The sequence below is a fragment of the Acanthochromis polyacanthus genome, chromosome 20 (assembly GCF_021347895.1).
Source record: "Acanthochromis polyacanthus isolate Apoly-LR-REF ecotype Palm Island chromosome 20, KAUST_Apoly_ChrSc, whole genome shotgun sequence".
NCBI lineage: Eukaryota > Metazoa > Chordata > Actinopteri > Pomacentridae > Acanthochromis > Acanthochromis polyacanthus.
Window position 1 is genome coordinate 1,854,000 of NC_067132.1, and position 24,243 is coordinate 1,878,242.

Genomic DNA, 24,243 nt, shown 5'->3' on the forward strand with positions numbered 1-24,243 from the left:
TCTAGCCTACCTTAACCCTTGCCTCAGGTTAATTCTGGTCCAGCTCTCCGTTTAAAGGGTTAGATCCTATCTGCCTGTTTAGAATTTCACCGAACAGGATTCAGCAGAATAATTAAGCTGGTGTCGAGGAACACTCGCCTAGGTTCTGACTGCCATACATCCAAACGTCCTACCCCTCTTATCTGATAAATACTCTCTTACTAAGCAGCCCCCTAAGTAGTAGAATTGATTTATCATTCACGTTTGTTAGCGGCAGCTTTCCTCTTATGACTGCTTGCACTTGGTGCTATTCCAAGGTTGGTTTTAGAGGTTTGGAAAAAACTAACTTCAGGGGTAATGTTTAAACACTGTAAGATTTCTGGATATATGTTTTTATATATATTTCTGTAAGGGTTTTCTCCACCAATTATAACCATAAGATTATAATAATGTTTCTGTAACTGGGGTTAAGATTACTTTGTGCAGAATTATTAAGTAGTCTAACTAATTCGGACAGAATAAAAACCTCTGATTGGCTGGGCGGGCAAAGCGTCTCTCCGACTGGCCGAAAAGCCTGTCAATCTCAGAGCATAGAATTTATACACAGATCGGATCGTTTTGTAGTTTTGCACCAAATATCTCAGTGGACCGGAAGTACGATTTTGATTTGCACCTGTAGATTTCTGATTTGCACCTGTAGAAAACAGAGAATGTGTGACTCGTGGGGAGGATTCGAGTGGTTGTAAGTAGCAATTTGTGTGTTTGTGTGTTAGAGGATACAGCTATTTTCGTGGTAAATTATTTCACATACTTATTGCACAAGTTCACATTCAGATTTGCACATATTCAAATTCTCACTTCAGTTTCACTTCGTACAATACAGGTGGACAAATATGTTTTGCACTTAGTGTGCTGCAACAATAGGTGCAAAATGTGAGCGAGTCAGTGTTGAAATATGTGACTTGTAGAAAAGGATTTGTGCACCTGTGAATATGATTTGTGCACCTGTAAATGTGATTTGTGCACCTGTAAATATGATTTGTGCACCTGTAATTACGATTTTGTGAATGTGTATTTTTGTGTTGTATTTGTGGGAAGAAAAAAAATCGACACATACAAGAAAGTATTTTACAAGTACACAACTCAGAGTGTGGGAATTCAGATTTGCTGATACACAGAAATTCAATGTACACAACTACAAATTCAATGTTACAGGTGCTCAAACATTTTGCACCTGAAATACCTCCATACTCTGGGCTTTATGGTGGCCATTTATGTCCATTTCGCTTTCTTTTTTTTTTTTTTTTTTTTACCATTTCAGCTGTGTTAATGCAAATGGAATGAAATTTCCCTAGGGTCTGGATTCTTATCAGATCTTTTAATTTTCAACTTCAGCTCTTTAAATATATCAAAAATATACTATATTCTTACAATTGTAACACTCGATCCTATCGTGGCCATTTTTGGCAAATTGAAACCCATTCAAACTACATTTTTTCATTCCTTGTTATTCAGTACTAAATCATACAAGTTAGGTAAAACTGATTTAATTCCTAACTCAACACTTCAAAATTGTAGTTTTTAATGTTTTCTACTAGATTGTGTCATTTGTCGATTTTTGGCCAAAGGAACAATTTCATGTAGTATTCTTCATTTCCAATAGGGGGCATATGATGGCTTACTGCCCTCCAATGGAGTAAATGAATGACACAATTTTGACAGGTGAATTTGACATCCTTAAGATAGGTGTGATCTTAAGGATGTCAGATAATGAAAATTGTGTCTGCGTATGAAATTGCAGCACAAAAATGTATTTGAAAGAGAGAGAAATCAATTGTTGCATCATAGATCCAGCTTGCAGTGAATTTCTGCTGATGCAGGTTATTGAGCGTTGAGTGCATCGATATACTAAATGCCTCGCCGGCCAATGAGCGATGCGTCAGTGCGCCGCCATCTTTGAACGGGAGCAAGCGGGAGTAAACAAACCAGCGATAAGCGTGTTTATCACACACCGATTGCCAAAAAGCTCAAAATGCCACAGTCTTGTGTGGCCTGGGGCTGCACAATACAACGCAACCCAAACACAAGGGCACAAGGAATCACATTCCACAAGTGAGTATGCCCTTTCCATTGAACTTTTCATAGATTTCACCAGATATTGTAGCAGAAACCCATGGTATGATACCAAGACATTGTCAGTCTGTGGCTATATCTTTGGAGAAGTGCACATAGATATGGCAAATTGGGTTTCAGAAATAAACTCATACTGAATTTAGAAAAGGATATATTGTTTTTGATTAGCACCCAGACAGCAAGCAGTTACTGAAACTATATTGAATCAATGTTATTTTTTCAACTATAAGTCATTGAATCAACGTTGAAAACTGATGTGGATTCAACATCATGTTGCACCATTTTTTAATATTGAAACAACATTGAAATTCTGACCACAGACCAATGGTATTTCAATGGTTTTTCAACCATCAGGAACATTGAAACAACCTTGACATTTCTACTCAACTATAAATCAATGTGGTTTCAATTAAATTTAAACAGTAAAAGCGCTGCTTTATCTACAGCCAGGATGTGGAAAAGGTGATGAAAACATTTTACTGTATAGTCAAATGATTACAGCAGATGACTTTAAAATACAAAGGAACTTTTATTACAATTTATGCTAATTGAATTTTTTAACAAAACAAACAAACGAAAGAAAAAGTAACAACTTCAGGAGTGTGTGTGTGTGTGTGTGTGTGTGTGTGTGCGTGCGTGCAAGCGTTGTCTTTGTGTGATGTGTGTGATGTCCCACCTTCCCTCCACCAATTATTCAGGAATTCCAGAATTATTTCTACATCAACAAAAGAGAAGAACAAGAAGAACAAAAGAGAAGAACAGAAGTCTCAAGAAGTCGGTTGCACAGGGAATTTAGAGTGTCCAGTCCCCCCTGCCCTATCCGGTGCATAGCGCAGCCACTTCTGCACCACCTGTGCAAATTCAAACTGTGTGGCTGTTCCTCCCTCCAGAACAAGAGCATCTAAACAGAAAATGTCTAATTTGTCCTTACTGTCTGTGTCCTGTGGAGAAAAACACTGCATAGCTGCATCTTTTGCCTGACTATGAATCTCAAACAACACTTCCTCCATAGATGAGACAAAACTATTTAGAGTAGACTGATTTAATCCAGCTGCCTTAAGTTGTGCAACAGCATTGGCACACATATCCAGACAACTATTAGAGTTTCTTGACTCAGATGTTGTGGCTGACATTAATTGTCGCTGCCTCGTCTACCCTGTTTAAGTCAACATTGGTGTCAATCTGTTGTTCAGCACACTCAATGTGTTTGGTGTTCAAATGCTTCCTAAAACCAGAAAAAGTACCAAACACACGGCCGCATCCAGTTTGAACGCATTTAAGGCTTAGATTTTTTCCAGGCAGGTAACCATGAACTAGTCGTAAATGTCGGACAGACATGTTTGAACTAGTTAACTCAGCCTGACAAAACACTTCATGATGGAAGACCAATGTCAAACACTACAGAAGCAACCTTGCCCTTACTTCTGCAACACGAGGGCTCTCTTTGACTTTGCTAACATCAATGTTGTACACAGTGGTCTGGATGAACATGTACATGTTGTGGAGCATGGTATTGTATGATGTCCCAAACACAAAGTGCGCCTTAAACAGTTCATCATAAGCACCAAGAGGGTGACCTGCAGGGTATGGCATTCTTGTCGAGAATGACGAAGAAGTGGTGGATTGAGTTCTTCCTCGCTCCAACAGCCAAAAGATAAGGTTGAGTGCTCGTAGTAATGGCATCAAGATGCTCTTGAATGCTTGTTCCAGTCTACGGAGAAGAGATAAAAATGTATATGGTTAATATTATAATAGAAATGTTTACATGACTAATTAATGTAAAATATACCTTATCAATTAAGAAAAAATACAAACCTTCTTGAAGACCACAAGATGCTTCTCAGCCCAGGACACAGACACTTTTCCTGGCCTCTTTCGACCCAGAGCAGTAGGTGGAATCAAGTGTAAGAGCAGTAAAATCGATGAGGTCCCTGTCCCAACCTGTAACTACACAAGTTTGATAACGCACTTGAATTGGGGGACACCAATATCATTTAGTACACTGCAATGTCAGCAGCATCTTCATTACAATATAGATAAATGATCGACTTGACTTTAAAAATGACGTTAATGACTTAATTCATTAAACCCAGATAGCAAACTATGGGTGAATCAATGTTGAATCTATGTTGAGACCTAACATCGAAATTATACAGAAAGCGCAAGGTTGATAAAATGTTGAGTCAATGTTTGCTTACATAGATTACATGTTTGCAAACATAGATTCAACATTAATTAAACATTGACCTGTCAAACATTTTAATTAAACCAAAATACAATGTAGATTCAATGGTATCTTTTAAACACAAACTTCAATGTTGACAAAATGTTGTTGAATCAACGTTGATCCAACCATCAGTCTTCAACCGTAACCACAATTCAACCTTCTTAACCCTAATTCAACATTGATTTAACATCTTTTGCTATCTGGGTAAAGTGTGATTTATGGTTGAAAAACAAACGTTGACTCAACATTTTATCAACCTTGCGCTTTCTGTATAATTTCGACGTAGGTCTCAACATAGATTCAACATTGATTCACCCATAGTTTGCTATCTGGGAAGTCATTAAATGACTCTTAATGACTTTAAAACCACCACATCAAGCTACTCTATTCTAAAAATCCTTTTGGTTAAGCCAAACATTTTGTTCAATATACTGTTCCAGTCAACATTTTGGACGTACTTCCATATTTAAATGAATGTATGTTTACAAACATCTTACCAAAGTCAACATCCACTTCAGCCCTATCCTTAGGAGGATCAGCTGCCAGCAGGAGGTCCTCAAGCTCACTGATGGAAGGAAGCTTTCTGCATTGTTGAATGATCTTTTTCTTGAATGTGGTTGGCCACTTCTCCAGAAACTTGTCTGATACATCCTCACCAAACATCAGAACAAAATCCTGTTCAACCTGCAGTGGGATGTTTGGTGATAATTTCAGGATTACACAGATAACCAAAGTTAGAAGGTGCAATAGTTATAAAATACTGATATAATTCCCATCTACTGAATTGAAAACTATTAAAGTACCATAAAACTGTTAAAATGAGATCATTACCAAGCCTTTGATGTCTTTGAAACGTGGAAAATCAGATAGTATGTCATTTGACTGCTGTGGGTCAAGGACCATGTTACGTCGATGGACAAAGGTCAGCTTCATCTTCTTCCTGACCATGTCGTCATCAGCTGAATGTTTCATCGGTGAGATCGCTTCCTTGCACTCATCTTCACTGAGGACAGTCTCTGGAACGAATTGGGAAACTCGTCTGACAGTTGGTCCTCCCGACATGTCCTCACCAGATGGTCCTTCTGCTGATGCTAAACAATATGGGGACATAGTACTAATGACAATCACATACATTTTGTGTACATACATCAGGTGTACTGCAGGGGAAAAAAAAAAAAAATCACATTAATATTTCAGAGATTTACTTTAGATTTCAAATTACTCTGAAATTTGAACAAGAACACAAATGCTAATTAAAGCCAATAAACACATTACCCATTCTTCTCCGTCATATCAGCTACCAGTATGTTCACCATTTTCCTTCTGCTCTCATCTGCCAAGGACTTAGTTCGGTTGTATTCATTTAGTATATATTCTCCACCAGATTTCTTGGCAAGAATGGATTCCACCAGCTTAAGACAAAAACCAAACAAAAATAGAAAACAGTTTCAGGATTATACACACGTGGACAAAATTGTTGGTACCCCTCAGTTAAAGAAGGAAAAACCCACAATTCTCACTGAAATCACTTGAAACTCACAAAAGTAACAATAAATAAAAATTTATTGAAAATTAAATAATCAAAATCAGCCATCACTTTTGAATTGTTGATTAACATAATTATTTTAAAAAACAAACTAATGAAATAGGGCTGGACAAAAATGATGGTACCCATAACTTAATATTTTGTTGCACAACCTTTTGAGGCAATCACTGCAATTAAACGATTTCTGTATTTGTCAATGAGCGTTCTGCAGCTGTCAACAGGTATTTTGGCCCACTCCTCATGAGCAAACAGCTCCAGTTGTCTCAGGTTTGATGGGTGTCTTCTCCAAATGGCATGTTTCAGCTCCTTCCACATATGTTCAATGGGATTCAGATCTGGGCTCATAGAAGGCCACTTTAGAATAGTCCAACGCTTTTCTCTCAGCCATTCTTGGCTGTTTTTGGCTGTGTGTTTTGGATCGTTGTCCTGTTGGAAGACCCATGACCTGCGACTGAGACCAAGCTTTCTGACACTAGGCAGCACATTTCTCTCCAGAATGCCTTGATAGTCTTCAGATTTCATCGTACCTTGCACACTTTCAAGACACCCTGTGCCAGATGCAGCAAAGAAGCCCCAAAACATTACTGAGCCTCCTCCATGTTTCACCGTAGGGACAGTGTTCTTTTCTTCGTATGCTTGTTTTTTGAGTCTATGAACACAGAGTTGATGTGCCTTACCAAAAAGCTCCAGTTTGGTCTCATCTGTCCAAAGGACATTCTCCCAGAAGCTTTGTGGCTTGTCAACAAGCATTTTTGCAAATTCCAGTCTGGCTTTTTTATGAGTTTTTTTCAGCAGTGGTGTCCTCCTTGGTCATCTCCCATGAAGTCCACTTTGGCTCAAACAACGACGAATGGTGCGATCTGACACTGATGTACCTTGGCCTTGGAGTTCACCTTTAATTTCTTTGGAGGTTGCTCTGGGCTCTGGATACAATTCGAACGATCCGTCTCTTCAATTTGTCATCAATTTTCCTCTTGCGGCCACGTCCAGGGAGGTTGGATACTGTCCCGTGCGTCTTGAACTTCTGAATAATATGAGCCACTGTTGTCACAGGAACTTCAAGCTGTTTAGAGATGGTCTTATAGCCTTTACCTTTAAGATGTTTGTCTATAATTTTTTTTTCGGATGTCCTGGGACAATTCTCTCCTTCGCTTTCTGTTGTCCATGTTCAGTGTGGTACACACCTTTTCACCAAACAGCAGGGTGACTACTTGTCTCCCTTTAAATAGGCAGACTGACTGATTATGAGTTTGGAAACACCTGTGATGTCAATTAAATGACACACCTGAGTTAATCATGTCACTCTGGTCAAATCTTTTATAGAGGTACCATCATTTTTGTCCAGGCCTGTTTCATTAGTTTTTTTTTTTTTTTTTTTAATAATTATGTTAATCAACAATTCAAAAGTAATGGCTGTTTTTGATTATTTAATTTTCAATAAATTTTTATTTGTTACTTTTGTGAGTTTCAAGTGATTTCAGTGAGAATTGTGGGTTTTTCCTTCTTTAACTGAGGGGTACCAACAATTTTGTCCACGTGTGTATCTACTGCAATACAAAGTTAACTTAAATGCTGGACATAATGACTTAAACAAAGTCCTCACACAATGCAGTTTAAGACCTGCATTTGTACCATTTTAATCCTTGTCCAATAGAAAGCAGTAGTGCAGGGATGTGAGGGTGTAAATGGTCTGCATTTATATAGCGCTTTACTATACCTGCAAGGTACCCAAAGCGCTTTACAGGATACATCACATTCACCCATTCACACACACATTCACACACTGATGGCGGAAGCTGCCATGCAAGGCGCTAACCACGACCCCATCAGGAGCAATTAGGGGTTAGGTGTCTTGCTCAGGGACACTTCGACATGAGCACAACGGGCCGAAGATCGAACCGGCAACCCTCCGGTTACAAGACGGCCACTCTACCCACTGAGCTATGCCGCCCCGTGTATCCTGAATCGATTAAAAACTGATACAATTAAGGGAGGAGCTAAATCGATGCAGAAAAATTTGTGTCCGGATGGTCTTTTTAAATGGTGAGGGAGGTGTGCTTAATATGTAGTTTGTCACCAAAGCGGCACAACAACCAGGAAAAATAATCTGAACGCTGTCAGAAGTAGCTGCTGAGACAACGCTTCCTGATTAACTTAGAAGCTAATGTTAGCTGTTAGCTCGTCATGTAACAAATGCGTGCTCAGTGTTCATGGAGAAATGAGCCTCTGTTGACATTGTCGCCACCCACTGCAACAAAAGCTTTGAATATTCTCAGTTAATTATTAATGAAAAGCAACAACAATGTTGTGAGTGTTGACCTTAAAGCATAACATACACAGTCATCCCCTAACCAGACAAACAGAAGAGCTAAGGAAATAAAGTGCAGGTATTTCTATGACTTTTATGATGTTTTATGTTTTACAAATGTGGGATTTGATAAACACATTACAGCTAAAATTTTGCATTCCCATATCTCCATGTTTCAGCCAGTCTGTAACGCCTGTCCTTTACATGGAAACAAAAACTTTGTTTATAAAAGAACATAAGAGGGACATATATTTTTCAATGTTTGAGAGTGGAAATAACACTTATCTACATTTTAACTTTAATCTAGCTTTCTTAAAAATCAGAATTTGAATCATTTCATGGGTTGAGTGTATTATTATATTGCTACATTAGTGTCTGTGTGAAGTCTTACTTGCTTAGCTTCCGAATCCAGCCTCTGACGTTTTATGGAAGGGCTGTCTGGAAGGATAATTGTATCAGAGTCCGATGAAGCAACAGATGAAACCTGGGACTCAGTTGAGGCTACCATGGAGACAAATTCTAACCACAATTGGCAACAGGAGAAAGACGACATGTTACACATAGTTCCCTCACACCCATACTGTATCTAATGAAGAATATAAGTGTCACCCGCTGAGTGGGTTGCTTTTGGATTTGGAAGGGAAAAATGACCAGATTATTAATATTGTTAAGGTTTTGCACTAGGTTCTTAACGATCGGGTGGAGCACCTTGTCAGCAACAGTAATATACAGAGGGCGAGAAAACCAGATGCCGGTGGCAAACAATCATTTAATTACAAGATGAATTTCTTCTCATACAGTACAGGTTAAACTCCTACGTTACACTCCTCGGGCCTGCAGCCAGCAGGGGAAAGTCCATCGTGACCTCAGGGTCTCGTTAAAAACTGCTAAAAGCTAAAATCCTGGTTAAAATCCACCCTTTAAGGTCGTTCCAGGGGTGGTAGGATACGGAGCACACGGTTCAGCAGTCCCGGGGTTCAGCCCTCTTCTTCCTCAGCCTGGCTCGTGTCTGGGGGAAACCACCTGCATGACACAGATCCACTGCCAGTATGGAAGCCTCTTAACACCAACCCACTCCAGGGGATATAGCCACACCAGAACGTTACTGGACAGCCCCAAAGGGATACTCACACCCGAGGCAGAGCTAACCGCCCTGCCGCTACGAGTATGCCGCGTCGTAACGTTCTGGTTTCCTCTCGGCTTCGTCTCGGCGTCACCCACTGCCTCCGTCTTCAAACTCGTGCTCCGTCCACTTGTCCACCCCTTCCAGTTTTCCTTCCAAACTCACATTAACTCACTCGTTCCGGGTCTCCATCAGGGCGCCCTCTCGTTGTTGTCCTCCGCAGGCTCCTATATAGTTCTCTCCACCAGCCTTGAAGCCTCTATCCTTGCCACCCATTAGCTCCTGTAGGGAGGAAGGGAGAACCTGGCAGGTGCAATCGATTGCCTCGTCAGAGGCGTTCATGGGCAGTGGGACACTCAATCATAGAAAAACTCAAAACACAAATAATCAAGACATGCAATACAACTGAAAACACCCACAATTCAAACTACAAAAACATGCAACACATGCAAAAATGAATATCTAAACAAACAAAGAAACCCATCCCCACTGCCGTGTAACATTAGCTTCACTTGAGATTAAACTAACTTAGCTTTATTAGAAATAAAGATTCACCTCGTGTCACTATTTGAGTAAATAGGTTAATAGAGATTACAAATTTAACTGGAACAAACCTTTTTGTCATGGTTAGCACCCCAGTGGAGGGATCTTTTATGATGTCCTCAAAGACATCATCATCCAACTCAGTCCCTGAACTGTCAACGACTCTAACACCTTCCATTACAGCTGGGACACCAAATTTGGCAAATGCTAGGAAACAGGAACAAAAGCGGAAACCAAAAAGTAGATATCTTTAAGGGCTGGACCCGAATATCTGAATAGTCGTTTGTGATGGCAGGATGCGAATATTAAACTGCTTCTCAGATATTTTGGTGTCATAATTGTGTGCTCTGGCTGCCTATACTCACTAGTGTCCTCCATTTTTGTAACAAACATCATTTTAGTAGCTTACTTTACTAGCAGGTCAATAGGGCAGGTCATAGGTCACATAGTAAAGATTTACACAGCCATCTGCTAGATCAAACATTATCTGTTGGGCTCATAGATGGTACATTTTGAATTCAAACCTGTCAGAGTTACGATCTGAACTTTTAGTTGAAGATTTGACATAAAGCGAGAGCCCTAATCTCCAGTAAATCAATTTTATCTAGCTAAATCCAGTTAATAGCACAGTTAAAGCTCCTTGCGCAAACCTCACATTAACAATATCAAATTCTTACCTGCATTCAAAAAGTCTGACAGATTTGGCTCTGTTATTCTAACAAACTTTTGGACATCGCCAAGTTTCACCTTCAGTAGCATGTTTCCTGCAGAAAGTATATTGCACATAAGCAGGATCTGTCACGCCTCCCACTTCTGTGACTTGGCTCATCAGCGGAATGACAAGCGGCTGTGTTTTCAGCACAGCCGGCATGAATTGGCAATCAGCGCAGCATATAAGCCTGGCTCTCCGCTCAACACACTGCTGGGACATTGCAGACAGTTCTCCGTCTGGTTCTCACCACCACTTGGACCCCATAAGTTCTGGACTCTTCTCACCTGCTCCGTCCACCTATCTCTCTGTACGCTGCCTTATACCCGTCACTCCCCGGACTCTATGCATCGTGGATTACTCTGCTGGCTTCGTCTCCCCTTTTTGCCCTGGAATTCCTCACTCCGTTCTGCACCTCTCCTCTGTCTGCTTCGTTCCTTGCCACGTCTATGGAGTTATATTTGTGCCACAATCCTGAGCGCACAGTGTGAAATTTTGAGCACAGAAAACAATTTTGAGCAAAGAAAAACTTAATCTGAGCAAACAAATCTATTCTGCACTCAAAAAATATATTTTTATATTTGCAACTATCCACATACACACACAGTCTTAATGCTTTTCACTCGGTTTTTCACTCTGCTCTCCTGTGGATCTCTGCTCTATGTCCTCGCTACGTCTCTCTCGCTCTCGCTCAACATCTGCTCTCTGCACACGCTCAAATCTGCCTTCACGCTCGCTCAACTCTGCACAGCGTTACAAATGTGCCACAATTCCAGCCAATCACAGACTTCTGATTCTATCCAATCGGGTCCCTGTTTCGGCCGCCTCTCGGAAGCGCTGTTAAAAACGATCGCTAAATCAACTGGAGTTCTGCTATATACGCTGGACTACGACAGATTTTCGGTGAGTATTGTTTTATTATTGAATTACATTAAATAAAGCACTATTTTGTTTAGTGTGTTAAAGTACAAGTGTAATGTTTAAATCCACATTTCAGAGCCACTGGACCCTCGTTTAATTAGCCAAGATTAGCAAAGCTGTACCATGTCGGATCCTGAACGACAACACAACGGTGCACCACATCGACATGTAAGTAGTTGGTTTTGCAAACATATTTTGTCATGTAAGCTTGCATGAAAGTCTGTGTGTCTGTTTCATTGATTTGTATATTTCTATTTGCTTGCTAAGGGACACTAGATTTGTTGGCTGCTAGCTCAATCAGTAGCTCTCACCTCAACAATTAATTTACAAACTTGACAAACATACAAACTGATGGAACAGATACACTATCTAAGAATAATGCTTTTGTTTTTACGTGTAATATTCAACTGTGATCTTCTCACAGCTCACTAAAATAGGATGTGTTGTTTGACCAAGTTACTCTGTGCAAGGCCCTCTGTCCCTTGTCCACATTGACACAAATCATAAACTCATAAGGTAAATAAGCTTGCTCAGACTATTTCATTTAAAGAGGGATGTCATTAAAAATACTTCAGTGAAGTTCATCTTGTTTGTTACTTGGGAATACATTATGGAGCCCCTAATTTAAACATGTCCCCCAAACATCTTTTAATAGAATATTTGCATTCAAAAAAGGTTGTTGCAATTTAGAACAGCCTGCAATTAGCTGACACGACTCACACATGAGCAGCCTTATTGAAATAGTACTCCCCATCTTGAACAGGTACAACATTGCAGTCTTTGGTGGAGTGGATGGCTACTCAAGGAAGGTCATTTTTTACTCTTAAATTTATATGACTGTATGTATGAAGTTTTGCAGCTATAAATCAGAGTAATTTGATCCTTACGTATATATCAGAAACTTGGACATGGCTGACTAAGCTTTATGAACAGCGTTTAAAACTGTAGGTACTTTTATCATAATCTTCAACCAAAGGGTACAGATCATTGGTGATGGCTTTGGAATAATAAACACAGCCAAGTACACAGAGATCAGTATGCCAGCCTTTCAACTTGGTTTTGAGTATTTGTTTTAGCTAGTGGCTTTCAGTATGAAATTAATGATAATTATAATGTAATCAAACATTTAATATCTCATCTGGATACATTTTTACATACAAGTAATCTGAAGAGCAATATTGTCTTTTTGTAAGTGCCCTGTATATGATCATTGAGACGAGTGAAGCAGAGCTTGTCACACTTTCACCATTTCTAGCACAAAAACATTAATAAAAAAGTTATTTAAAGATGTAGTATATCTCAGATAGTAACTGTTGGCAGAACTACAGCCCCATTCACTTTGCAGAAGGTAAAATGAATATAAAGTTGTGTATTTGAGATCCAATTTGTTTTTTGCTTTATTACATTTTTTGAATATTATTTAAACGTGCAATTGGTTCAATGAAAAATTTTGCTGCATTGGTTTCAGCTGTATGTGTCTAATAAACTCATTGTATGGAGTGTTTTTGTTTGTAGGATATACCACATTGATGTTTTTTTTTAAAAATAAAATAACACAACAAATGAGATACCAAATGCTACAAAGAACAATGTTATAATATGCTGTTAGCTAAACACAGATCTGTACATTATCCATGTGGTTTTACTGCAGGTCTTGTACTTGGATGCTGCAACAAATAACAAAGCACAAACTGCATTCTCATTCTTCATCACATCGGTCCAGCTTCATGGCTTACCGTCAAGGTATTCTGACCTGATTATCTAGTTATATGAAGTTTGATTAAATCTGTATAAGTTGCATTAACTATTACTGATACAACTTTATCTATTTTGGTTACAGGGTTAGGGCAGATCAGGGAGTAGAAAACCTGGATATTGCACATTTCATGTTTGCCACACGAGGAACAGGAAGATCGAGCTTCATCTCTGGAAAAAGTACCATGACATTCTTCACTCTCTGGAAGAGGATGGTCTACTTGACATATCTAATGCCACTCTTCTCTTTGGTGTGCACTACGTCTTTGTCCCCGACTCCGGGCAGATCTTGATACCTTTATTGAAGGATGGAATAATCATTCTCTGCGGACAGAGGGAGGTCTCACCCCTGAACAGCTGTGGTGCATGGGACGTCTACAAGATCTGGATGAGGGGGAGAGACTCGAGGTACAATATGATGTAAAAACAAGTAGGACATGTATTTTAAGAAGTTGATTGTAAGACTGAGCAGTACGTATCTGCTACACATTCTGATAGACTATTACAGACTGTAGTTTACAAAGCCCACATATTTTCATAAAATGAAGAGTACTGTACTGTTTATAAGGCCTGAATCAGGAAATATGTCATGATTTGTGGGATGATCCTGATTTTTTTGTTTGTTTGTTTCTACTACTTCTAATGAAGTAATTTCTATGCTGATGAATAAAAATAAAGCATCACTTTTTGTAATGTTGTGTTTATTCTTAAAAAAAACTCACACAAATACCAAAACTGTATTTCAACAAGTATCCATTCCTGACTGATATGTTTTGAATTCAAAGGACCTTCAGGACCCAGGCATTGACTGGCAGAGTGCTGTGCTGCAGGAAGACTCTCATGGCACAGTTGTGGTTCCGGAATTTGAGTGCCCACTGGATGATGAAGCCCTGGAAGAACTTCAGAGAACTATCAACCGTCTGGAACATTCAGAGTCACATGGTCGTGACTTATACATCAGGTTCTTGCAACAGGTGTCCAACCAATAGACATTTGGACAAGAACTTGAAAGTCAACAAATATTCCAGCACAGTGACAAAAATGATTGAAGCTTTTCTAACTAATAAAAGCAAGAGAACCCTGTATAAAGGGAATTTGTATGACTGAAGAGAAAGTCAAACACTGAGCTAACAGGAACAATTGTTTTGCTTTTTTCATTAGCTATGAACATATTCTATCAGTTAATGTTTAGAAATGGCTTCTCATTTTTTGTTTCAGATTACCAGAGAGCTATTTCTGTTAAACTCTGTGGAAGCCACCACCATATCTAACTGCTTCACTCATAAGTCTTCTGAATTCAGTGTAAGTGCTGAGAGGCTGCACTGGAAAAGTTACTGTACGAGTGCATGCACTCACAGTTTGGTAACAAATGGAGTGATCTCCAAGTGGCTCCCTGCAGTCGTGGTCAAACATGAATATTATTTTGAAATGTCTCTTTTCATCAGGGAGGATGGGAATGTGGGCTTGCCCGGTCAACCACTGGAGGACATGCTGAACTCCAAGAGAGTGGGGCTCCTCAACTGCAGCACTGTGATGTTTAAAATATAAGAAATAAAACATGTTACAAACAATTTGAACTTAAGGAATTTCAATTTAAATAATCATGTAATAGTGTAATCATCTTATAGCCTGGTTATTATCATCCTGGAAGAGACAACCCTGTCATGATCAGTGTGAGCACTCGGAACTACTTTGTTCTGATTTGCTGTGACGCTTGCTTCTGGTGTGTTGGATAGCTATATGTTATTGCCATTCAATTTTGGTTATATAGAAATAAATTGTTAATAAAGTAACCTTGTTCGGGGTGGGATTAAATAAGTTCTGTCTTCTTCCCACTCCCTTTCGAACATGTATGATTTGTAAATTTATATGATGCCTTGTTTTAGCTGCGGTTTTATTTTGTATAAGCTGCATCGGCTGTCTGTTAATTTCATGTTCGAAATAAGTAAATTTAAAAAAAATTGGACAAGTGGCATAACAGCATAACAGACCTACTGGATACCTCAACTGTACTGATTATTAGTTACTTGCCTGCAGTACTGTATAGCATAGTACCTGATATTTCAAGCTCCTGGCAAAAATCTTGCATGAAGTTTATAATCTTTCAGTTCTCTCCCGAGATGTCCCCTTTTCACTGAGCTGTGGTCGGCAGTTCATCATTATGAAATCAGCATCTGGCTAAAAAGAATAAGTGAATATACAATTGGTGTTAAAATTCATATACATATATAACAAAGAACAAAATCCAGAACAGGGGGATTGTCTGCAAGAACACGGTGAGTTAAATTGTTATGAATAATGCTTACTTTGATGATCTTCCCAGGAACAAAGAGTGTGTAAAGCTTCAGGGTTTGCAGCCATCTGACTGAGCAGACCATACAGTTCCATGCCCTTTCTCACTTGCTGAAGCATTGGAATCAGTCTTGTGGTAGAGTGCAAGACAATAGTACTATGAAAGAAAGAACACAACAATCAAAAACTGGTTTAAAAATTAAAAATATTTGAATGACAGTTGTTTTTTCTTACCGAATGGTGTTTTGTTTATTATCCAGCTTGATCTGGCTTGTGTATCCACAGTTTATAACTTCATCAGCCAGCAACATCAGAGACTGTGCATCAGCCACATGTTCAACCTGAAAGTGTTCACTGTTAAGCGAAAAATGTAGAAAGCGAAAGTATGCATAGCTCAGAGTACTACAGATTTACAAAACAGCCACTTTAATAAACACTATGTTTTGTAATTTCCATCACAATGAAACACAAACAATTTTTCTCACCTCTTCATCACTCTCATCAGAAAGTGATTTTCCTTTGCATGTCTTAATGTGTATTGCAAGCATCTGCATCTACATATTCTAATTAAAAATACACCTATTTATCGTCAACGAGCCATCTCTAATGCTTACAGCTAAATGCCTGTGCAGCAATAGCCCTTATGTACAACTAAAATAAATTACAACTACAGGAGTGGGATGTGATACAAAAATACACAATCCTGGCCTTACAAACCTGTTGCTTTATGCAAGAGCCATCCCCCATAAAGATCTTCCATTTTTGGGAATGTTTCAGCCAGGACCTTTGAAATTTGACAACAAAGAAAAGAAAGAGAGAAATAAAACACTACAATATAGACGTTAACATGTAATTTGGGTTAAAAGTGTTGCCCAATGACCGCCTTAAACACGGAAAGTCAAAACTATGAACTGACTACTGTACCTCTGCATGGTCACTGTCGTCAGGCAGCGACACCGTTTGTCTTCCCATGCCAGCTTGAAGGAGTTCAAGCTCCTCAACTGGCAAAGGTGTGTAGGGTGTGTTTTTTGGAAGCAGATAAAAAATGAGAGTAATGGTCTTGCTGGTTGTTCTAGGAGGCTGCTTGGTGGAAGTTAAACACCTCTTTTTACCTCGACTAAAGTTTGATCTGAAGTATCCTGGAAAAGCTCTGTACAGGACATATATATGTATGCATTTATAAATAATATAAATAGTCAAATATTAGATAATTTGATTTTTTTTAGACTCTCTCAGTTCTGATTATATATGAATTTAAATGTCTCTGTTAAACACATCCACAAACTAAATGAGAACATCAAATTCACAATATTATGAATAAAAACCTATGATTGACTAAACATGCAAACCTTGCCATCTCTTGCGGTACAGTTACATTTCTAGGCTCTGGCTGTCTGGTCTCTGTAGGGCTTGGTGAACTAGTTGTGGCCATGGTGTTAACCAACAAAGTTATTAGATTTCTGGCTGCTAACTCAACTGCACTTTGACCCTAAATCAATACCAAATGTAAAGTTAATATGTTCTGTCAAAACACAATTATTTAACACTTTGAAATCAAACACTAATGTCCAACAAAGTTTTCATTAGCTATTAGGTTAGCTTAAGCTCTACAGCTTTGACTCCTGCTAGTAAATCAGCTTTAATCTGAAAGGTTGGTTAATAGAAAGATTAATCAAAAGCACAGCTAATAAAAAATTAAAAAACCCAAAAATCTTAACTAACCTGACATGGTGGCGGAGTATTTGGGTTGTCATTATTTGGATCTGTCATGCTGTTTAGCTAGCACATCTGCTAAATCCCTCGTTTTGTTGCGGAAGCAGGACTGACTTTCTGCAAAACCGTACCAAAACATTACACCTGTATTTAACACACTAAACAAAATAGTGCTTTATTTAATGTAATTCAATAATAAAACAATACTCACCGAAAATATGTCGTAGTCCAGCGTATATAGCAGAACTCCAGTTGATTTAGCGATCGTTTTTAACAGCGCTTCCGAGAGGCGGCCGAAACAGGGACCCGATTGGATAGAATCAGAAGTCTGTGATTGGCTGGAATTGTGGCACATTTATAACGCCGTGCAGAGTTGAGCGAGCGTGAAGGCAGATTTGAGCGTGTGCAGAGAGCAGATGTTGAGCGAGAGCGAGAGAGACGTAGCGAGGATGTAGAGCAGAGATCCACAGGAGAGCAGAGTGAAAAACCGAGTGAAAAGCATTAAGACTGTGTGTGTATGTGGATAGTTGCAAATATAAAAATATATTTTTTGAGTGCAGAATAGATTTTTGTTTGCTCAGATTAAGTTTTTCTTTGCTCAAAATTGTTTTCTGTGCTCAAAATTTCACACTGTGCGCTCAGGATTGTGGCACAAATATAACTCCATACACGTCTTCCTTCGGCCCCCCTCTGCTCAGCCTCCCACCTCATCTCCCACTCCCTGGACTACTCGTGAGTTTCCTTTCCTCCTGGCTTTAGTTGTTTAGTTTCCATCGCGGCCCCAGGCCGTCGTCCTTAGTTTTATTAGTTACACCTCCCGTTAATTTAGTATTACCCTGTTCAGCGTTTTGTTATATTTATTCCTTTATATTAAAGATAGTCTTTATTCCACCTGTCTGTCTATTGCCTGCTGCTTGGGTTCGATCCCTGTTGTATGACAGGATCAGCACAACATAATAGAGGAAAAGTTCACATGTTCATTCTTACAATAAACAAAGACAACAAAATAAGTTTGACAGGCGCATAAAGCCAGTTCTAATTAAATTAGGAAGGGTTTTTTTTTTTAGATGAATGCATGCAACTTTTGATGAAAAAACTGTTTTAAGCCACATGCAGTTGACAAGGTATCAACTAGGCTAACAACTCATCTTGTCTAAGGTAAAAACACCAGAAAATCATTTTTAATAAATCACATTTCTCTATACAGCAATACGCCTTCTAGAATTAAAACCTACTTTACTATGATCAGCCCTGGCCACTTGTCTACATATTCTGACCTGAGGTTGTCAAATATCGTAACTTGAGTAGTTTGTCAGTAACAGTCACTGTAGTTATGTCAGTTTAAGACTACTGAGACATTAATGTCAAGTAAAATGTACTGCCCAACACACATTAGACAGAACTACATGAGTAGGAAATCACTACTCTCCTAGTTTTAATGAGCTATCACAGTCACTTTAATGGACAACAAAAATAGTGTTTGCAGCTGAAAGAGTAATTCAATGTTAACAGTAACACTACACTGAAAATCGCTTTTTAGTCAATAAATAAGCCAAACATAAATCTGTTAGGTTGATCAATAACTACAAAATGTAAAACTTGCATACTAAATCCTCTGGTTCACTTACCATTTGTACTTGTTGCGTGGCCAGCGTGCGCAATGTAACCCGAGGTGGCTAACTAATCAAGCTAACGTTAGCTAATTTCTCCCCTCTCAAACTATGAACACTATGCATGGTACACAACTCAGTCACTCTTCGGGCTTATATAAACCGTATTAACCTTATCTCGTGTCTAGTCTGACGCTATCTAGTTAGTTAAAAAGTTCACCGACAATGGCACAACTAAGCTAGCATTCACTCAGTCACATTAGCTCTTTTAGAATTCGGTATTTTCAGATACAAAACCGCCAGAAAATAACTGTAATGTTCAGTGAACAATGATATAAAGTAATTCTGACAAGCTGTTTCAGTTGAAATTCCAAATAATTAGTTTAGTAAGTAATGAGGAGAAACTTACTGCACTCTTTCCATTTTGAGAAAATGGCGTACTCAACATTCCAAGGAGTTTGAAAATGAGGAGGATGTGGGCGGAGCTCTTCAGAGTACTTCTAACACTGCCTCATTTAACGCTGGGTGTTGTACTCCAGCTGTTGTTAAAATAACTGATAGTCAATGCACTTTGACACAGCATATTTAACACTGGGGAATTTACTGTGTATTGCCTTGATGATTCAATATTTATTGTTGAGAAAACGATATAAACCAGTCTGACAGCTCAGATCAAATATCAACATTTATTCAATGTTGCCTTGCATGCAGTCTCCTTGTCAACCATAAATCAATGGTTTTTCAATCAATGTATTTTCGAGGTCAACTATTCTTCGACTGTTTATCAACACTGGTGTCATCCCTAGATCAACCAGATATAGATGCTAAATCAACCACAATAGGCGATCATAAATCAACGTTGTTTCCATATCATAGTCATCAACATCAGGTACCATCTATATTGCAATGATGATTCAATGTTGAAGTATGGTTGAAAAACTGATATCAACCATTCTGACGGTTCTGATGAAATATCAACATTTATTCAATGTCGTCTTGCTGTCTGGGCAGTTAATGAAATCAATATTATATCTAGCTTTTTTTTCATGCACGCATGGAACACAAGTAAATTGAAGAATTTAGGCATGAAACACACCTCCCCCCAGATGAGGGTGGAATACACAAAGAAAACAAGATTTTCTCCGAAATAACTCTTACTGCTGTACTGCTGTCAAACAGATACTATACTGTAATATAACTTATACTATGGTGTAAAATAAAACAATAAAAAATATTATATTGTGTACATAAATACAAACAATATAATATTATACTATAAAAAAACAATTCTGAGTTCTTACTTATCGAGTCTGATGTCTTTCCCCTGTAGGAAAAGCTCCTCTGCTTCTGAGTCGATAGACGACACTTCACTCTCTTCCTCCAGCTGCTCATCTCCAAACTGATCACTATCTCTGCGTGTGCAGGCTTCAACTAACTCTTCAATAGAGTATTTCAGTTTTGTTGTTCGTTTGGACATTATTTATAATCCAGAAACAACTCTAAAAACGATAAAACCAACTAAAGCTACAAGTTACGACGGGATGCACAAAGACGCACCAGAAGCACACCGGAGAAGAAGCAGTTGATTGTGAGATGCGGAAGCGTCCTGGAATGTTCCTTCGTCAAAGGCAATCATGTTGTACGTCTTTCTATTCAGCAGCTCATTGGCTACAATCCTGTCAGTCAAAAGGTTCCTCAAATGTGATTTGTTTAGCTGTAACCAAGGAAATGTAGTCGGGTCCATCTATGTTATTCTCGACGACGGTTGGCTGTTTAGCCATGGAATGCCACCTAAAGTTACTGGATTGGTTGAAGTTTGATGTCAATCAAAAGGTTAGAGTTCAGCTGCAATTTTGACTGCGAAACAGCGCGGGTATCTGTATTGTTCATAAAAATATGGACAGAAATACAATGGATATGAAACACGCAGCGCCACGACGCGCCGCGTGCGCACACATGGAGCCGAGCTTTTTGTGGATTATTTACTTATTTTAAGACATATTTTGGACAAAATATTATACTTGCTAGTTTTATCTGGATCCCAAAGCTTGGATTCTGGACGGTTTTTGTGGATTATTTTCATCTTTTACCAGTAAAGAGCGTCCAAATGTTTTGCTGTTTGTTGGAGAAATGTGTTTATATTAAACGCTGTGGTAATCATATCTGAAAGTGGTTTATATCGGCAGATTCATGAGAATCAAAGCTTTCCATGGGTGTATAGTGTTTCTATAATCAAGTTTGCAGCTTCGGACATTTAGTAAATTGCTTATGCAGATCTCAAAGTGTCCCGCGGGCGGGACACTGAAGCGCAATGGGTTAACGGTATTCTTATCAGTACTTTTACATTGTTTTTGTTTTGTTTTTAATGGAAAAATTAAATAAATTAAAAACATGAGTTGATGGAATGATCACTGGAGGCTGTCAAAGGTTTTACTCAATAAAAATATCTTGATGAAAGCAGTTTCATGCCTCATTTTTTAGCATAACACTAATGCAGGACGTTGACAGTCTAAACACATCTCCCTGATGCAGGCCTCCAGGATCACCGGCCTGTGGCCCCCAGCTCTGGCGTCACAGTTGGTTTCGGCCTCCGCTGATACTTTACCATGGATGGCATCTCTGCACTCTCCCAACGGGCCGGCTGAGGGCCCTGCGGCCAGGGCTTCAGCTGGCTCACCGGCACCGCAGCACAGCGCCGTGTTGGTCGGACTCTCTCTCCTGCTCCCAAGCCGCAAGTCGGGACAGTCGGGATCTGAGGCCACAAAACGATCCTGATACTGGCATCGAGGTAGGGCTCCTGACCCACCCTACCCACCGCTCCACACCAAAGCCGCTGGCGCAGCCAGCCTGGCTGGAGGTGGTGCAACGTGGCCAGAGGCCAATCGCGGGGGGGAGAGCTCCTTCACCACCACGGCTCTCGCTCTCGAACAGCTGCTGGGCCCTGAGGGACGAGGCTCAAGCCCGCGTCGCTGACCCTGCACCTGCACCAGCTCCACCTTCCCTGACTGACCAGTTTCCAGCGGAGGCGGCTCCGGCGACCACCAGCGCGGACGTGTCGGCTCCGGGGACCACCAGCGCGGATGCGTCGGCTCCGGGGACTACCAGCGCGGACGCGTTGGCTGCATGGCCCCCCTTGACTGGGATGCTGCACCGCCGACTCCTTAAGGAGGCCGTCTCCAGGCACTTGGGGGGGCTCCCCCGGCCTCCCGACACCCTCACTCCACCTGGTTCACCAGCGGCGGCCCCAGCACAGGTGGAGCGCCCGGCATTTGGAGCCATCAGCGCGCGCTCGTCCTCATCTCCCCGTCCTCTCTTCCCCCCCACCACGCTAGTCATTGGAGACTCCATAACCAGGTACATCAGATTTTTCAACGCCATCACTCACTGTTTTCCTGGTGCCACCGTTCCCGTTATCCTGGACAAACTCCTCCACTTACTCCGCTCCCTCCCTCCCTCTGTCTCCAAGATCGTGGTGCATGTCAGCTCTAACGACACCTCTTAAAAGCAGTCTGAGGTATCATAGAGAGATTTTAACTTGCTTTTTAATATTTTAAAGGACACTGGAAAGACAGTTTTTATTTCTGGCCCGATCTCCACACTTTAGCAGGTTACTTAGTCTCCATACCTGGCTCCAGTCCACCTGCCCCACCCACAACTTCTGTTTTATTGACAATTTTAATCTTTTTTGAGACAGCATCACTTTTTAACCATGACGGGATCCATCCCAACAGTAGGGTTAGCCAAATGTTGTCCTCTAATATCCAGTACATGATCCACTCCTCACCTGTTTGACAGTCTGCACTCAGCAGCTCATCTTCCCGCTGTCAGGCCACTCCCCCTCCTCCACACAATAACCTCTGGTCATCACAATGCACCCCCATATTCCCCGCTCACTCACCTGCCAATCCCCACCTTCCCCTGCCCCCCCCCCCCCCCCCCCCCCTTAATCAGTCCTGTTTCAGTGTCTGTAATCCCAGTCCACATCCCCTCCTCATGTCCTCAGCCCCGCCCTGTCAGACATTGTACTCCCTCCAATCTCATCCACATACCCCTGCTTCCTCGGCTACCCACCCTGCTTTTAACAGTATACCTGCAAACGTTGGACTTTTAAACATCAGATCCGTCAAACACAAACTTTATTTGTCATGATTTTATTTTGCAGAACAGCCTGGACTTTTTTATTTTAACAGAAACTTGGCTCACTCCGGACAATCCCATTTCTCTTATTGAAGCCACCCCCCCTGATTTTTCTCACCTCCATCAACCCCGGCAGTCAGGTCGGGAGGGGGGGTGGCTGTCATATACAAGAAGGTTTTTAAATGCACCCCAATCACCTCCAGCACTTTTAACTCTTTTGAGCACCTTGCTTTTATTATTAAGTTCAAAGACCCTGTTTTAATTTTAGTCATCTATAGACCCCCAAGCACAACACTGTTTTTATCCAAGAGTTTTCAGAGTTTTTATCCCATTTTATTTGTAAATATGACAGAATTCTTATTTTAGGTGATTTTAACATACATGTCTGTTGTCCCTCATGACCATTGAGTGTCAATTTTATCAAAATTCTGCACTCTTTTAATCTAACCCAGGCAATACAGGAACTGACCCATGTAAATGGACACTGTCTAGATTTAATTTTATTTACTGGGCTGAGCCCAGATGAGTTTTTAACAAAGGATATCTGTGTGTCTGATCACAAACTGGTTTTATTCTCTGTGATTTTATCACAGATTTTTATATTTATTTTCTTTTATCGATCAGACTCCAGTTTATCGAAGGGTTTTAAATCCAACGTCTGCTAGCAGGTTTTTGGAGCTTTTTATTTATGCATCTTTAACTGCCTTCTATCCAGATTTGTATCCAGTTTATAATACAGAAGAGCTTGTCTCTCTTTTTAATCATAAATGTAGCACTGTCTTGGACTCTGTAGCCCCCTTGAAACTAAAAAGTTCAAACAAAGAGCCCCAGCTCTGGCTTACAGAGTCCACACATGAATTAAAGAAACTATGCAGATGAAATGAAAGAAAATGGAAGAAGACTGGTTTGGTAGTTTTTATGAGATCTGGAGAGACTCCATGAAAAGCTACCAGAAGGTGGTTAAAGATGCAAGGGCAGCATTTTACTCAAATTTGATTTTAGCCAATAATTCTAACCCCAGAGTTTTATTTAAGGTTTCAGATTCCCTCACTAACCCCTCCCCTCTTATTTTACTGATGCTTCTCAAGATACCTGTGAGAAGTTTTTAATTCATTTTATTAACAAGGTTATAGATATCAGGCTTCAGATCACTCCCACAGATCACCCTGTTCATGCTAGTAGGGAAATTCTTTGTCTTTTTAGCAGTTTTGAGCCGGTGTCTTCAAACTGCAAGGTTCAGTTTTAGG

General features: G+C 40.0%; 3 long non-coding RNA genes across 6 annotated transcripts; 1 reads left to right on the plus strand and 2 right to left on the minus strand.

Moving 5' to 3' along the window:
- Window positions 1–2,381: 2,381 nt before the first annotated feature.
- Window positions 2,382–11,160, minus strand: LOC127531257 (uncharacterized). The gene is made up of 6 exons (XR_007938206.1): window positions 8,585–11,160; window positions 5,615–5,751; window positions 5,171–5,430; window positions 4,837–5,023; window positions 3,928–4,059; window positions 2,382–3,823 (listed from the first exon to the last, which is right to left on the minus strand). It is a non-coding gene; the product is annotated as an uncharacterized LOC127531257 (long non-coding RNA).
- Window positions 11,161–11,312: 152 nt separating this feature from the next.
- Window positions 11,313–14,161, plus strand: LOC127531249 (uncharacterized). The gene is made up of 5 exons (XR_007938194.1): window positions 11,313–11,471; window positions 11,566–11,657; window positions 13,141–13,232; window positions 13,330–13,652; window positions 14,030–14,161. It is a non-coding gene; the product is annotated as an uncharacterized LOC127531249 (long non-coding RNA).
- A 489-nt stretch (window positions 14,162–14,650) lies between these two features.
- LOC127531252 (uncharacterized) lies at window positions 14,651–17,911 on the minus strand. Of its 4 annotated transcripts, none has more exons than XR_007938200.1 (5): window positions 16,254–17,911; window positions 15,771–15,877; window positions 15,551–15,666; window positions 15,300–15,422; window positions 14,651–14,772 (listed from the first exon to the last, which is right to left on the minus strand). It is a non-coding gene; the product is annotated as an uncharacterized LOC127531252 (long non-coding RNA). The 4 variants fall into 4 exon arrangements; XR_007938198.1 differs by having other exon boundaries at window positions 15,300–15,418; window positions 15,771–15,890; XR_007938197.1 differs by having other exon boundaries at window positions 15,771–15,890.
- Between the last annotated feature and the right edge of the window lie 6,332 nt (window positions 17,912–24,243).